Source organism: Apium graveolens, chromosome 2 (genome assembly GCF_009905375.1).
Source record: "Apium graveolens cultivar Ventura chromosome 2, ASM990537v1, whole genome shotgun sequence".
Classification (NCBI taxonomy): Eukaryota; Viridiplantae; Streptophyta; class Magnoliopsida; order Apiales; family Apiaceae; genus Apium; species Apium graveolens.
This window is the reverse complement of record NC_133648.1, coordinates 184,277,215-184,290,674: the sequence shown is the minus strand read 5'-3', so window position 1 is coordinate 184,290,674 and position 13,460 is coordinate 184,277,215. Positions and strand designations below refer to the sequence as shown.

At 37.5% G+C, this 13,460-nt stretch overlaps 2 non-coding genes across 2 annotated transcripts; both read right to left on the bottom strand.

Moving 5' to 3' along the window:
* Nucleotides 1-7,883: 7,883 nt before the first annotated feature.
* LOC141710032 (small nucleolar RNA R71) lies at nt 7,884-7,990 on the bottom strand. Its single transcript, XR_012570574.1, has one exon. It is a non-coding gene; the product is annotated as a small nucleolar RNA R71 (small nucleolar RNA).
* Nucleotides 7,991-13,353: 5,363 nt separating this feature from the next.
* On the bottom strand, nt 13,354-13,460 carry LOC141709389 (small nucleolar RNA R71). The gene has a single exon (XR_012569968.1). It is a non-coding gene; the product is annotated as a small nucleolar RNA R71 (small nucleolar RNA).

The window sequence follows — 13,460 nt, the reverse complement described above, 5'->3', positions numbered from 1 at the left end:
CTTCTTTAGCACATCAGTATCAGCTAGTCTGTAAGTTAATCCATCATAGAGAAATAAAATCAATTTCTCCTTTAGATTTTCCTTATCATGAACATCTATCACGATTTGAGCAGACAGCACTTTGTCAAGGTACTTTTGTTTGATTTGTTTATATGGTTTGTCTGTCAACATGAAAGGATCTCTTAGAGTAACTTCTACTCCTGTTTGTATCTTCTCTTCATCAGAACCTAATCCAGCTTTGTCTCTAGGTTGCTTGGATCTCAATCCAAATGTTGCAAGTTGATTCCTCAAGAGTTTGGATTTTGGTTCAACTGGAGTAGCTTTCTTCCATAACAGCTTCTTCTTATCAGCAATTGTCATCTTTTCCAAATTAACTTGATCAGAATTTGATGTTTCTTCTGTAGCTTGCTGATCTTCATTCTGAACAACTTGAACAGTGTCAGAGGTTGTTTTAGATTCTTCAATTATCTTTCTTCTCTTCAGAATTTGAACAATTTCATCTTCTATCAAATCATCATCATGCATTATAGTTTGATATACTGAAATGGAAGAACTTATCTTTTCCTCAATCTTTAAAGATTCACTAACCTTTTCTTTTCCTTTTGACTTAGGATCAATCTCAGTTTGTGATCTACTCTTGGACTTTGAAGTCTCAGAATTTGACTTTTCCCTGATCACAATGCCTTTTTCCTTAGGCCTTGGAGGTTTCTTTGCATCAGAAGCTTTAGACTTAAGATTTGTCTTCTCAGCAGAAAATCTAGCTTCTTCCTCCTTGAGAGTTTCCAAATCCATTCCTGGATTTTGTTTCAGAAATAATCTTCTAGCTATCTCCTCATCAAGCGTCTGGATTTTAGGATTTTTGTAATAAACAGTAGTCTGCTTCCCTTTTAGCTTTAGAGTTTGTAAAAACTTCTAAAAGTCTTTAGATCCTGATTGGATCAGAATATCGTAACTTGACATCAGACTTTGTTTATCAGAACTTGACTTCAGACTTTTAGCATTCACAGCATCAGAACATGACTTGTTCTGTGTAGAAGATTTTCCTTGAACTTTTCCTTGACCTCTACTCTTATCAGAGTTTTCCTGGTCATCACTTGTATCATCCTTTTCTTCAGTATTTTAGTAGGTGAACATTTGGACTTAACTACCTTCTCCCCCTTTTTGGCATCATCAAGAAGTAAGAGAGAAAGAAGAAGTTGAACTGAAGATTGGATTTCTTCCAATTGAGCTTTCTGAGAAACTTGGTTAGCGAGGACCTCATAAATTTGGGCCTGTTGCTTCTCTTGAATCTTCTCAATGGCTTCAATTTTATCAAGAGTAGGTCTGATATATCTATTCTTGTCAAGCTTAACCTGTAGATCTAGCTTATCAGCATGTTCCTTTAGTGTATCAACCTTTTCATGAGTAGAAGAATGTAGACCTTGAAGATGTTTGGTAGATAGAGCAGTGATCTTGAGTTATGTCTTTAAATCAGCATTTGTGAGCAACTCATCAGCTTTAGCAATATGCTCTGTCAGAATGTTAGAACTTGGAATGAAATCAGTATCATTCCACTTCTTGGTCCACTCCACACCTCTGTGAGTATCCTTCCAAGGAATAGGTGCTTCCTTTTCAACAAATTTCTTCACCAATTCTTCCTTTCCCATAATGGGAACTGGAGTCTCAACAAAAACATTATCTTCAGAACTTGAGGAAGACTCATTATGTTCTGACAACACAACAGTTTGTGAAACAACTGGAGATTCAGGAACAACTTCATTTAAATTCTGAACATCAGAATTTATCTCCAGAGCTGGTGTGGTTGATGTAGATGGTATCTCAGCATTTAAAATTGGAAAATGAGTTGGAGTTTACTGAGCTTCTATAGATGGAGCTTCCAGATAAAGAATATTTGGTATATTCAAATTATGAATATCTATTTCAGAAATTGTAGGTTGTTCTTCAACATCATCTGTAGCTTTAATAGGTGAGACAGGAGAGGATAAAACTGTATCAGTAGCAGTTTCTTTGGCTTGAGCTGGAAGGGCTTCAATGATAATCGGTTCTTGTGAGATTAGAGATTCCTGATCCCCTTCCTCAGCTTCTTCAGTATCTTCTGATGGAGCCTTAGCCAAATACCTCCTAGCCTTCATTTTCTTCAATCTCCTTGCCAATGAAGGATTTGCTTTAGCAGCTTCAGAACTTACATATTTCTTCTTCAAAGTATCAGAACTTTGAGCTGCAGTTTCTTTCTGAGAAGTAACATTCTCAGCTCCAACTATCACAGGTTCTGATGCATGAACCCGTGCTTCAACTGTTTCCTCAAATCAACACAATTTATTATTGACCATAATTGTAATCAAAACATTCATCAAAGGATAAAGTTCAAATATATGAAGTAAAGATTAACAAATTACAATTAGAACATTCACAGTCACATAATATGACAGAAACAGAGACTAAATCTTGCAATTAAAGGAAATTTCATTAATATATCAAACGAGTACATTTCATGAAATTTATAGATTACATGCAAAAATTACAAGATAGTCCTAGTCTAAAAATCTTAACATCAACAACCTTAGTCTAAGAAGTCTGACAAAGCTGATGGTGGAGAGATACGGATGGATGACATTTAATTCTTCTTCCTAATTTCAACAAAGAGAACAGCAAGACGAATGATTTTCTCCTGCTGTTTAAGAATACGGAGATGAACTTCTTTTTGGAAAGACAACAAATCATTTTTAATGTTGTCTGGAAGTTGAATCCAGATGTCGAAAAGAATGTTGTTGATAGGATATGACGTCAGAATTCCATTTCTAAAAATGGTCACAGTGTCTGTGCCATAGCCATAAAACCAAATAAAATGTGCTATTGTTTGAGAGAAATGAAAAGATGTGATTTTACTGAAGGATGATCAGTCATTTAAATAACCAATGGAATACCAAGGGACGCGAGGACTGTTTAACGATTGAGAGTAAAAAAAATGATGCCTCGTCTCCCTAGACCGATGTGTAATAATAACAGTCAGTAAAAAGTGAAAGCAGGAGTTAATGGGCACAATAAATAAACAATAATTACTGTGCGCATGCAGTTTTTCAAGACTGTTTTCACTAACCCATAATGATTATGACTGTTTTTATTTTACCCAAATAAATTCTGATTTAAATATGACTGTTTCAGTTTTTACCACAAATAAGTCAAGTAAAGAATAATTCCACGTAAACATCAAGGATTCCATCAGGATTTAATATCAGATATTAACTTATATCAGATTTTAATAGTCATCAGAATATGGCTTCTGAACTCAAAAAGTGAATATCATTTTTTTGTAATTCTTCATACATATACTGACTTGTTTTCTTCAGAGTTTAATCATCAGAACTTCCATCAGAACTTGTCCTCAGAATTTATGCAAATGACAGTTAATTGTTTGTCAAAAAAAACTTAATCACCACAGTAATTTTCATCATTCATATGGAGTGAAAGTGTGTGCATTCAGCAAACTATCAGATAAAGATAAAAGTCTGATAAACTTCAGTACATCTTATAAATAAGGCATAACTAAGAAAAGTGCTTAAAATCTATCATCAATCATGAAGTCTACTATAGAACAAATTTATGCATGAATCCACCTCAACTGTTTGTGCTCATTTTATGTATCTTTTGAAATTCCTGTTTACAGTGGCTTCTCAGTGTAAGTGAGTCACGACTGCTTATCAGAATTTATGCTGTCATCAGAGTATTTTTCCAGTAACCAGAGAATCTGAAAAGTCACCAAGAAAATTTATTTGCTTTTTTAATGCATATTACTTAATATCAGCAATGCACTTGGGTCTTCCCTTCCACATATTTACTCTAGATCTCAAAGGAGTACCTGACTTTTCTTTTCTTTTCTTTTCTTTTGATAAGTGAGGCTTATCAGCATTTAGTTCATTCTTAAGATTTACTAACATCAGAATCTAACAGATAAGAAGCAAGAATCTAGTTTGTGACTTAGTAATAAGATACATAAAGTAAACTTGACTAAGCTCAAAATCAGAATTTGCTTGTGTTAATGAGTTTCCACATAAACAACTAATTCAAACATGGGATTTCTAGTAAGTTAAAGACTACTAGGTCAGCATCTAGCACAGTTATCCTCATTAGATTGAATAGTCAAAGAACATTCAAAACACTATCAGAGTTTAAAGATCCACATCAGATAACAATCAGTATTCAATGAATTTCAATTAAAGAAGATAATACAATCTGTAAACACTGATCATAAAGTCTAATGCATGAGAAAAAAAAACTAAGCAGATTTAGAGAAAGAACCTGAAACCATTCTAAGTTCATTTACCAGTCTTGTAAAAGTAGCCTCACATAGTGGTTTTGTGAAGATATCTGCTAGTTGTTGATCTGTTGGAACAAAATGCAATTCCATTGTACCTTCCATCACATGTTCCCTTATGAAATGGTACCTAATGCTAATGTGCTTTGTCATTGAGTGTTGAACTGGATTCCCTGTCAAAGCAATAGCACTTTGATTATCACAGTAAATAGGGATTTTAGAAAATTCTAACCCATAATCCAGTAACTGATTCTTCATCCAAAGAATCTGTGCACAACAACTTCCTGCAGTAATATATTCTGCTTCTGTAGTTGATGTGGAAATTGACTTTTGTTTCTTGCTAAACCAAGAAACCAATCTACCTCCAAGAAATTGGAAGCTTCCACTAGTGCTTTTCCTGTCTATTTTGCATCCTGCAAAATCTGCATCTGAGTAACCTATTAGCTTAAAATCTGATTCTCTAGGATACCACAATCCCAGATCAGCTATACCCTTAAGGTACTTGAAAATTCTTTTCACAACTATTAAGTGAGGTTCTCTTGGTCTCGGTACTAGGTTCCAGACTTTATTTCTTTCAAATTCATTTAACTCTTCCTACATTGCTTACACCCAATCAGCATCTTGAAGAGCTTCTTCCACTTTTTTTGGTTCAGTCTGAGATAGAAAAAAATGATAGAGACATTCATTTGATGTTGCAGTTCTAGTTCTGACACCTACTTCAGGATCTCCAATAATTAAGTCAGGTGTATGTGATTTGGTCCACTTCCTTGCAAATTGAAGTTGACTTCTAGAACTGGATCCTCCCCCATGATCCATGCTTTCTCCATCAACATTTTTTTTATGCTCCCCCTGTAGTTAGGCTCTCTGAGACTTCAGAATTGACTTGGATCCTTTAGGATTTGAAGTATCAGAGCTTTAAGAATTATCAGAATTTGGCTCATCAGAACTAGATGAATCAGCACTTGAAGAGCCAGTGACAGGTTCTGATGCTTCTTGAGAGTCTTGAGATGTGGTAGGATCTTCAGCTTGCTCTCCTGGACAGGTGCATTTTCCTTTGGAGTTGACAGATTCAATGACATCAGTAATTACAGGTTCAGAGTTTAAGTCATCATAATTTACAGAATCAGAGTTTAAGTCTTCATTTTCAAATCTCAGCTGGTCGTGATCATTGAAGTCTTCAAGTCCAGTAATCTTCTTATCATCAAAAGATATATTGATAGATTCCATGACAACCCTTGTTCTTAAATTGTAGACTCTGAAGGCTTTTGTGGAAAGTGGATATCCAACAAAAATTCCTTCATCATCTTTTAGATCAAATTTTGACAGCTGTTCAGGATGAGTCTTAAGAACAAAATACTTGCAACCAAATACATGAAAGTATTTCATATTTGGCTTCTTTTTCTTCACTATCTCATATGGTGTTTTTCCTTGCTTGTTTATGAGTGTTGCATTTTGTGTAAAAAAAGCAGTCTACACAGCTTCAGCCCAAACGTAGGTTGGCAGCTTTGCTTCATCAAGCATAGTTCGTGCAGCTTCAATGAGAGTCCTGTTATTCCTTTCTACAACTCCATTTTGTTGTGGAGTTCTGATAAGTGGATTTTATATCCACTTGGAACGCTTTATTACAAGCTTAAATTGGTGTTTTGGACCAAAGTTGTTGGTATTTTGATGTGTTTTTGTGTTATTGCATTTCAGGTATCACTTAAATGAAGAAAAGAGCTATTAAAGGAAATATGATGAAAAGTGATCATAATTGGAAGCCAAGGCCATTGTCAAGTTGTAGAGAATCTCAATAGCTTCGCGTGGGCAGTTGAATCGCCTAATTTTGACGAGTAGAACTCAAGTTATGGTCAAAACAAGATTCATCAGAATATTTTTCCAGTCAGTAGCTGAGCGCCCGCTCAGCAGAGCTGAGCGCCCGCTCAGAGAGCTGAGCGCCCGCTCAGGGCGCGGCTGGTCGCTGAAAAAGCCTTTTTTGAATAGAATTTGACGATTTTAAGGGTCCAGGTCCACTAGGGGCGTATATATACTTAAAAAAAGGGTTTTCATCATCCGGGAAGATTGGGATACCAAGGAGAAGACCTAGAAGCACTGAACAACTCCGAAAAAGAAGATCTTGGTTTCAACTTGTGATTCTTTGAATTAGTTGTAACTTTGGATGCTCGTTTTTGTTCTTGTTGAACCTAGATCTTGTTTATTCGTACTTTGATTATTATTTAGTTTATTAAGACCTTGTTTATACCATGCTTTCATTGGAACCCATGGTGACGATGAGTTCGATTATGGGCTAATCGTTGTCATGGGATTCTAGCGGATTTACTTATGGATTTCAATAGTTAATTGTTTCGATATCTTGGTGTGTGGTGATTGATTGATATCCTAGTATGGTTGTGCTTATTCGTCTTATGTGCGTAGCTAACATATAAGATAGCGTGTTAATCTCTATTGAAGCGACAGTGAATATAGAGGTTTAGAACTTGCCATGCTAGCATAGGTTCATGTATTTGTTATATATGATTCGTAGGTAACTCTAACCGTTTTACTTGCCCTATGTAATCAAGATAGATAACTTGTGCTTAAACCGTTATGTTGTCAAATTCTATAGACATATAGGGTCTCAATATAATTGGTGCCTATTCAGCTTCTATCTCTTTTGTGGATGTCTAGTAGAATGGTACTCGTGCAACGAAAGTTGGCGTTTATCAGTTTCGTGTTATCTGATTAGTGTCCTCACCATCACATGCTAAGGTTAAAAACAATAAGGCTATTGAATGAAGTATTTAATGAAGTTAGGATCCCATGTTTGTCATATATAGTAATTCAACTTCAATTCTCTTAGTTAATGTTATTTAGTATAATCTCTTAGTTTAATAAAAACCCAATTTGTTATTTGTCTTAGCATTGAGCGATAACCATACATTGTTGCATAGGTGCATAAATTGAACTTAACCTAAACCAGTCTCTGTGGGAACGAATCTGATTTATATCTTATACTACTTGCGAACGCGTATACTTGCGTGAATATTAGCGCGTGTTTTCGCCCTAACAAGTTTTTGGCGCCGCTGCCGGGGACTCGGTGTTAATTTTTAGTTTATGTGCTTGTCATCAGTGGTCCTTAAAGTTCACTGACTCGGATTCTTTTACTTTCACAGTTTATTTGTTTGTGTTTCAGGTCATTACAATGGGAGATCCAGCAGTACGAACGAAAGCCTTGATGGATTTTTCTCAACCCAAGATCAATGACATTCAATCTAGCATTGTCTGGCCAGCTATCACAGCTAATACCTTTGAGATCAAGCCTGGCATAATTCAATGGGTACAGACTTCAGTCCAGTTTAGGGGTTCTCCAACGGAAGATCCCAATACACACATTAGGGATTTCATTAAAATATGCGACACCTTCAAGTTCAACGGTGTTTCTGAAGATGTTGTGAAGCTGAGACTGTTCCCATTCTCTCTGAAGGACAAGGCTAAGAGCTGGTTACACTCTCTACTAGCTGGTTCGATTACTACTTGGGAAGATCTTGCTCAAAAGTTTCTTACTAAATTCTTCCCTATGGCGAAGACAGCTGCACTCAGGAATGCTATTACTCAATTTGCGCAGCAAACGGGAGAATCGCTAAGTGAATCTTGGGAGCGCTACAAGGAGATGCTTAGGAAGTGTCCTCATCATGGAATTCCTGATTGAGTGATCATCACTTGTTTTTACAATGGGTTGGGAGCACAGTCCAGACCCATGCTCGATGCAGCATCAGGCGGAGCATTATGGGCAAAGAGCTATAAGGAAGCTTATGATCTAATTGAACTGATGGCTGCTAATGAATATCAGTATCCAACCCAGAGATATCCACAGGGCAAGGTAGCAGGAGTTCTTGAAGTGGATACAGCTACGACTATCACTGCTCAACTAAAGGCGTTGTCTATGAAGATCGATTCTCTGGCTAACTATGGTGTTAAGCAGATAATTAGTGTTTGTGAGCTGTGTGCAGGTCCGCATGCGACAGAGCAATGCCCTATATCTAGTGACTCGGCTCAGTTTGTGAGCAACTTTCAGAGATCGCAACAACCAGTTCCAGACACTTATCATCCTGACAACTGGAATCATCCTAACTTCATCTGGAGCAACAATCAGAATGTGATGCAACAGCCGTTCCAGCCGTTTGGAAATAAGTTGTTCAACTCTCTTGGTTTTCAGCAACAACTCCAACTTCAACAACAAACTCATGATGCAGGTCTATCTTCGAATGAAAAATCTGAATTAGAGGAGTTGAGGCTTATGTGCAAAACCCAGGCTCTTATATGCCAAAGCCAAGCTGTTTCTATCCAGAATCTGGAGAACCAAATAGGGCAAATTGCTAATGCCTTATTGAATCGACCACCAGGAACGCTTCCTAGTGATACAGAAACAAATCCAGGCAAGAGGGAAGTTGAAGAACAGGTGAACGCCATCACCTTAAGGTCTGGAAAGGTCGTAAGCCCCCAAGTTCAGCAAGACGAAGAGCCAGAAAAATCTCAAGATTCAGAAAATGCAGTTTTGGCTGAAGAAGATGTGCAGAAGGAAGTAGAGGTGGAACCAAGGAAGACTACTGTGGAACACACTCCTCCTGAGGGTAATACAGGGGAGAAACAGATTTATCCTCCACCTCATTTTCCTAAAAGGCTGCAGAAGAAAAAGCTGGATAAGCAGTTTGAGAAGTTTCTGGAGGTGTTCAAGAAACTTCATATCAACATACCTTTCGCTGAAGCTCTTGAACAGATGCCTAGCTATGGGAGGTTTATGAAAGGTATTCTCTCTCGGAAAGTGAAGCTCGATGACTTAGAGACCGTTGCTCTAACGGAGGAATGCAGTGCTGTGCTGCAACAGAAGTTGCCTCCGAAGCTTAAAGATCCTGGAAGCTTCACTATTCCTTGCACCATAGGAAACTTGTCGTTCGATAAGTGTTTATGTGATTTAGGAGCTAGCATCAATCTGATGCCCTTATCTATCTTCAAGAAGCTTGGTCTGCCTGAGCCGAAACCAACATACATGTCATTGCAACTAGCTGACCGTTCCATCGCTTATCCACGAGGTATAGTGGAGGATGTCTTGGTCAAGGTGGATAAACTCTTCTTCCCTGCTGACTTTGTAATTCTTGATTTCGAGGAAGATAAGAAGATTCCCATTATCTTGGGAAGACCATTCTTGGCTACAGGCCGAACTATGATCGATGTGCAAAAAGGAGAGCTTACGATGAAGGTTCATGATCAGAAGGTCACTTTCAATGTGTTCAAGGAAATAAAATTACCCACAACTAAAGAGGAGTGCTTTAAAGTAGAGCCAATTCAGGTTTTGAATGCATGTCTGTGGAAGAGGAAGTTGGATGTGCCATTCGATTCTCTTGGGTTAGCAGAGCTGAAAATTTCTCAGGATCGTCTCGAGTCGTCTATTGAAGATGTTCCTACACTTGAGCTCAACCCAGTACCAAATCACTTGAGTTATTCATTCTTAGGTGCACCCCCTGACAAGGGGTTGGGATATATCTTTGATGATGTAGAGGGTAGCCGAATGGATCCTCCAGTACCTATAGAGGGTTCTTCTCATGTGCAGCAGGTAGTTGATAGGACTGGTGTTGGTGACGAGCAGTACAGGCGAGTAATTAGGCGTATGGAGGCCATGCAAGATATTTACTGTCATTTTGCTGAAGATTTGACACACGCTTTCGGTACTATTTTCTGAGACACTAGTGGCGAGGTTGATTGGCCACCTAATCCTCCATCCGAAGAGGGTGATCTTTCTGACGACTAGGTATGCCTGAAATCCTTATTATTACCTTCAATGAGGACATCGAAAATTTTAAGTTTGGGGGTGATAATGTAAGGATTAGTAGTGTGTGTCCATATAGATTCATACAGATTTATGTTGCATGTTTAGTTATAGTTCATTCATATTTTTGCATGATTGTTCATTTAGGACATATTTGTTTATTTTTATGTAATTTCATATAGTTGCATTTGCATGCATATTTAGCATGATCCCTTAAGATGAACTAGAATATTGGATAAGTTGATGTTGATTTGAGTGTGGTGATGAGGAATAGAGGGATGTTTAAGTCTTAATGAATTGATTTGCATTCCAGAAATAAATATTTTCACAAAGTCTTATAGGGTTACTTTTGATCTAGAACATGATCATACTTGTTTGTAGTTGAGATTTAATCACTTGGTTATATTTAGAATTTGTGATATTCTCGTAATGACGTAAAAACACTGATTTTTTTTTATCTGGAGAAAAACTTGGATTTCATTACTAGTTGTTGTAAGGCTAGGTGTGAAATGGCTAGTAGCCGGCTCATATTTTTATGAGTAGTCTAGGGTTGAATGAGATGGAGCGAAACACACTCATTCAGAAATTGTTGAAAAAAAAAGAAAAAAAAAAGAAAAAAAAGAAAGAAAAAAAGTATGTGTTTATGCATAATTGATCAAGAGTGAGCTCTTTAATACTCGAGTTATTAAGTTCTAGGGGACTTTGTGCCTAGTGACCTAAGGCTTTTATAGTCTGGGATCCGCTAACCTAACGCTCGCTACATGGGTATTATTGTATAAGTCTTTTGGGACCTCATTCATTGCACGATCAAATAAGCATCTTTGCTATGTGTTCAATAATAGTGTGAATCCTTGTATAACTCTAGAAGAAAGGAGGTGTTGTGAGTCATAATGCGTTTATTGTCTATTCTGTTTATAAACTTTTGATTGTTTCAATGATAGATAAGTTAGGGTTATTGATCTAGTATCGAGAGTATATCTGTTAAGCATCCACACACGCACGTTTCTGGTTTGTGAGTTGGTTTGTGGGATTTATTCAAACTCTGTTTCAAGTTATTGTATTCTTAGAGACATTGGCTTATTCATTTGGTTATGATTATTCTGAGGGGATCGATTGCATTTTCATTTAGTTACATTCACGTAGTTGTATTCATGCATTAGGTTTGTTTTGTAGTTTTGAGTCTGTTTATGTTTGAGGACAAGCATCGATTCAAGTTTGGGGGTGTGATAAGTGGATTTTATATCCACTTGGAACGCTTTATTACAAGCTTAAATTGGTGTTTTGGACTCAAGTTGTTGGTATTTTGATGTGTTTTTGTGTTATTGCATTTCAGGTATCAGTTAAATGAAGAAAAGAGCTTTTAAAGGAAATATGATGAAAAGTGATCAGAATTGGAAGCCAAGGCCATTGTCAAGTTGTAGAGAATCTCAATAGCTTCGCGTGGGCAGTTGAATCGCCTAATTCTGACGAGTAGAACTCAAGTTATGGTCAAAACAAGATTCATCAGAATATTTTTCCAGTCAGTAGCTGAGCGCCCGCTCAGAGAGCTGAGCGCCCGCTCAGAGAGCTGAGCGCCCGCTCAGGAGAGCTGAGCGGCCGCTCAGGGCGCGGCTGGTCGCTGATTTCGCTGAAAAAGCCTTTTTTGAGTAGAATTTGACGATTTTAAGGGTCCAGGTCCACTAGGGGCGTATATATACTTAAAAAAAGGGTTTTCATCATCCGGGAAGATTGGGATACCAAGGAGAAGACCTAGAAGCACTGAACAACTCCGAAAAAGAAGATCTTGTTTTCAACTTGTGATTCTTTGAATTAGTTGTAACTTAGGATGCTCGTTTTCGTTCTTGTTGAACCTAGATCTCGTTTATTCGTACTTTGATTATTATTTAGTTTATTAAGACCTTGTTTATACCATGCTTTCATTGGAACCCATGGTGACGATGAGTTCGATTATGGGCTAATCGTTGTCATGGGCTTCTAGCGGATTTACTTATGGATTTCAATAGTTAATTGTTTCGATATCTTGGTGTGTGGTGATTGATTGATATCCTAGTATGGTTGTACTTATTCGTCTTATGTGCGTAGCTAACATATAAGATAGCGTGTTAATCTCTATTGAAGCGACAGTGAATATAGAGGTTTAGAACTTGCCATGCTAGCATAGGTTCATGTATTTGTTATATATGATTCGTAGGTAACTCTAACCGTTTTACTTGCCCTATGTAATCAAGATAGATAACTTGTGCTTAAACCGTTATGTTGTCAAATTCTATAGACATATAGGGTCTCAATATAATTGGTGCCTATTCAGCTTCTATCTCTTTTGTGGTTGTCTGGTAGAATGGTACTCGTGCAACGAAAGTTGGCGTTTATCAGTTTCGTGTTATCTGATTAGTGTCCTCACCATCACATGCTAAGGTTAAAAACAATAAGGCTATTGAATGAAGTATTTAATGAAGTTAGGATCCCATGTTGGTCATATATAGTAATTCAACTTCAATTCTCTTAGTTAATGTTATTTAGTATAATTTCTTAGTTTAATAAAAACCCAATTTGTTATTTGTCTTAGCATTAAGCGATAACCATACATTGTTGCATAGGTGCATAAATTAAACTTAACCTAAACCAGTCTCTGTGGGAACGAATCTGATTTATATCTTATACTACTTGCGGACGCGTATACTTGCGTGAATATTAGCGCGTGTTTTCGCCCTAACAAGTTTTTGGCGCCGCTGCCGAGGACTCGGTGTTAATTTTTAGTTTATGTGCTTGTCATCAGTGGTCGTTAAAGTTCACTGACTCGGATTCTTTTACTTTCACAGTTTATTTGTTTATGTTTCAGGTCATTACAATGGGAGATCCAGCAGCACGAACGAAAGCCTTGATGGATTTTTCTCAACCCAAGATCAATGACATTCAATCTAGCATTGTCCGGCCAGCTATCACAGCTAATACCTTTGAGATCAAGCCTGGCATAATTCAATGGGTACAGACTTCAGTCCAGTTTGGGGGTTCTCCAACGGAAGATCCCAATAAACACATTAGGGAATTCATTGAAATATGCGACACCTTCAAGTTCAACGGTGTTTCTGAAGATGCTGTGAAGCTGAGACTGTTCCCATTCTCTCTGAAGGACAAGGCTAAGAGCTGGTTACACTCTCTACCAGCTGGTTCGATTACTACTTGGGAAGATCTTGCTCAGAAGTTTCTTACTAAATTCTTCCCTATGGCGAAGACAGCTGCACTCAGGAATGCTATTACTCAATTTGCGCAGCAAACGGGAGAATCGCTAAGTGAAGCTTGGGAGCGCTACAAGGAGATGCTTAGGAAGTGTCCTCATCATGGAAT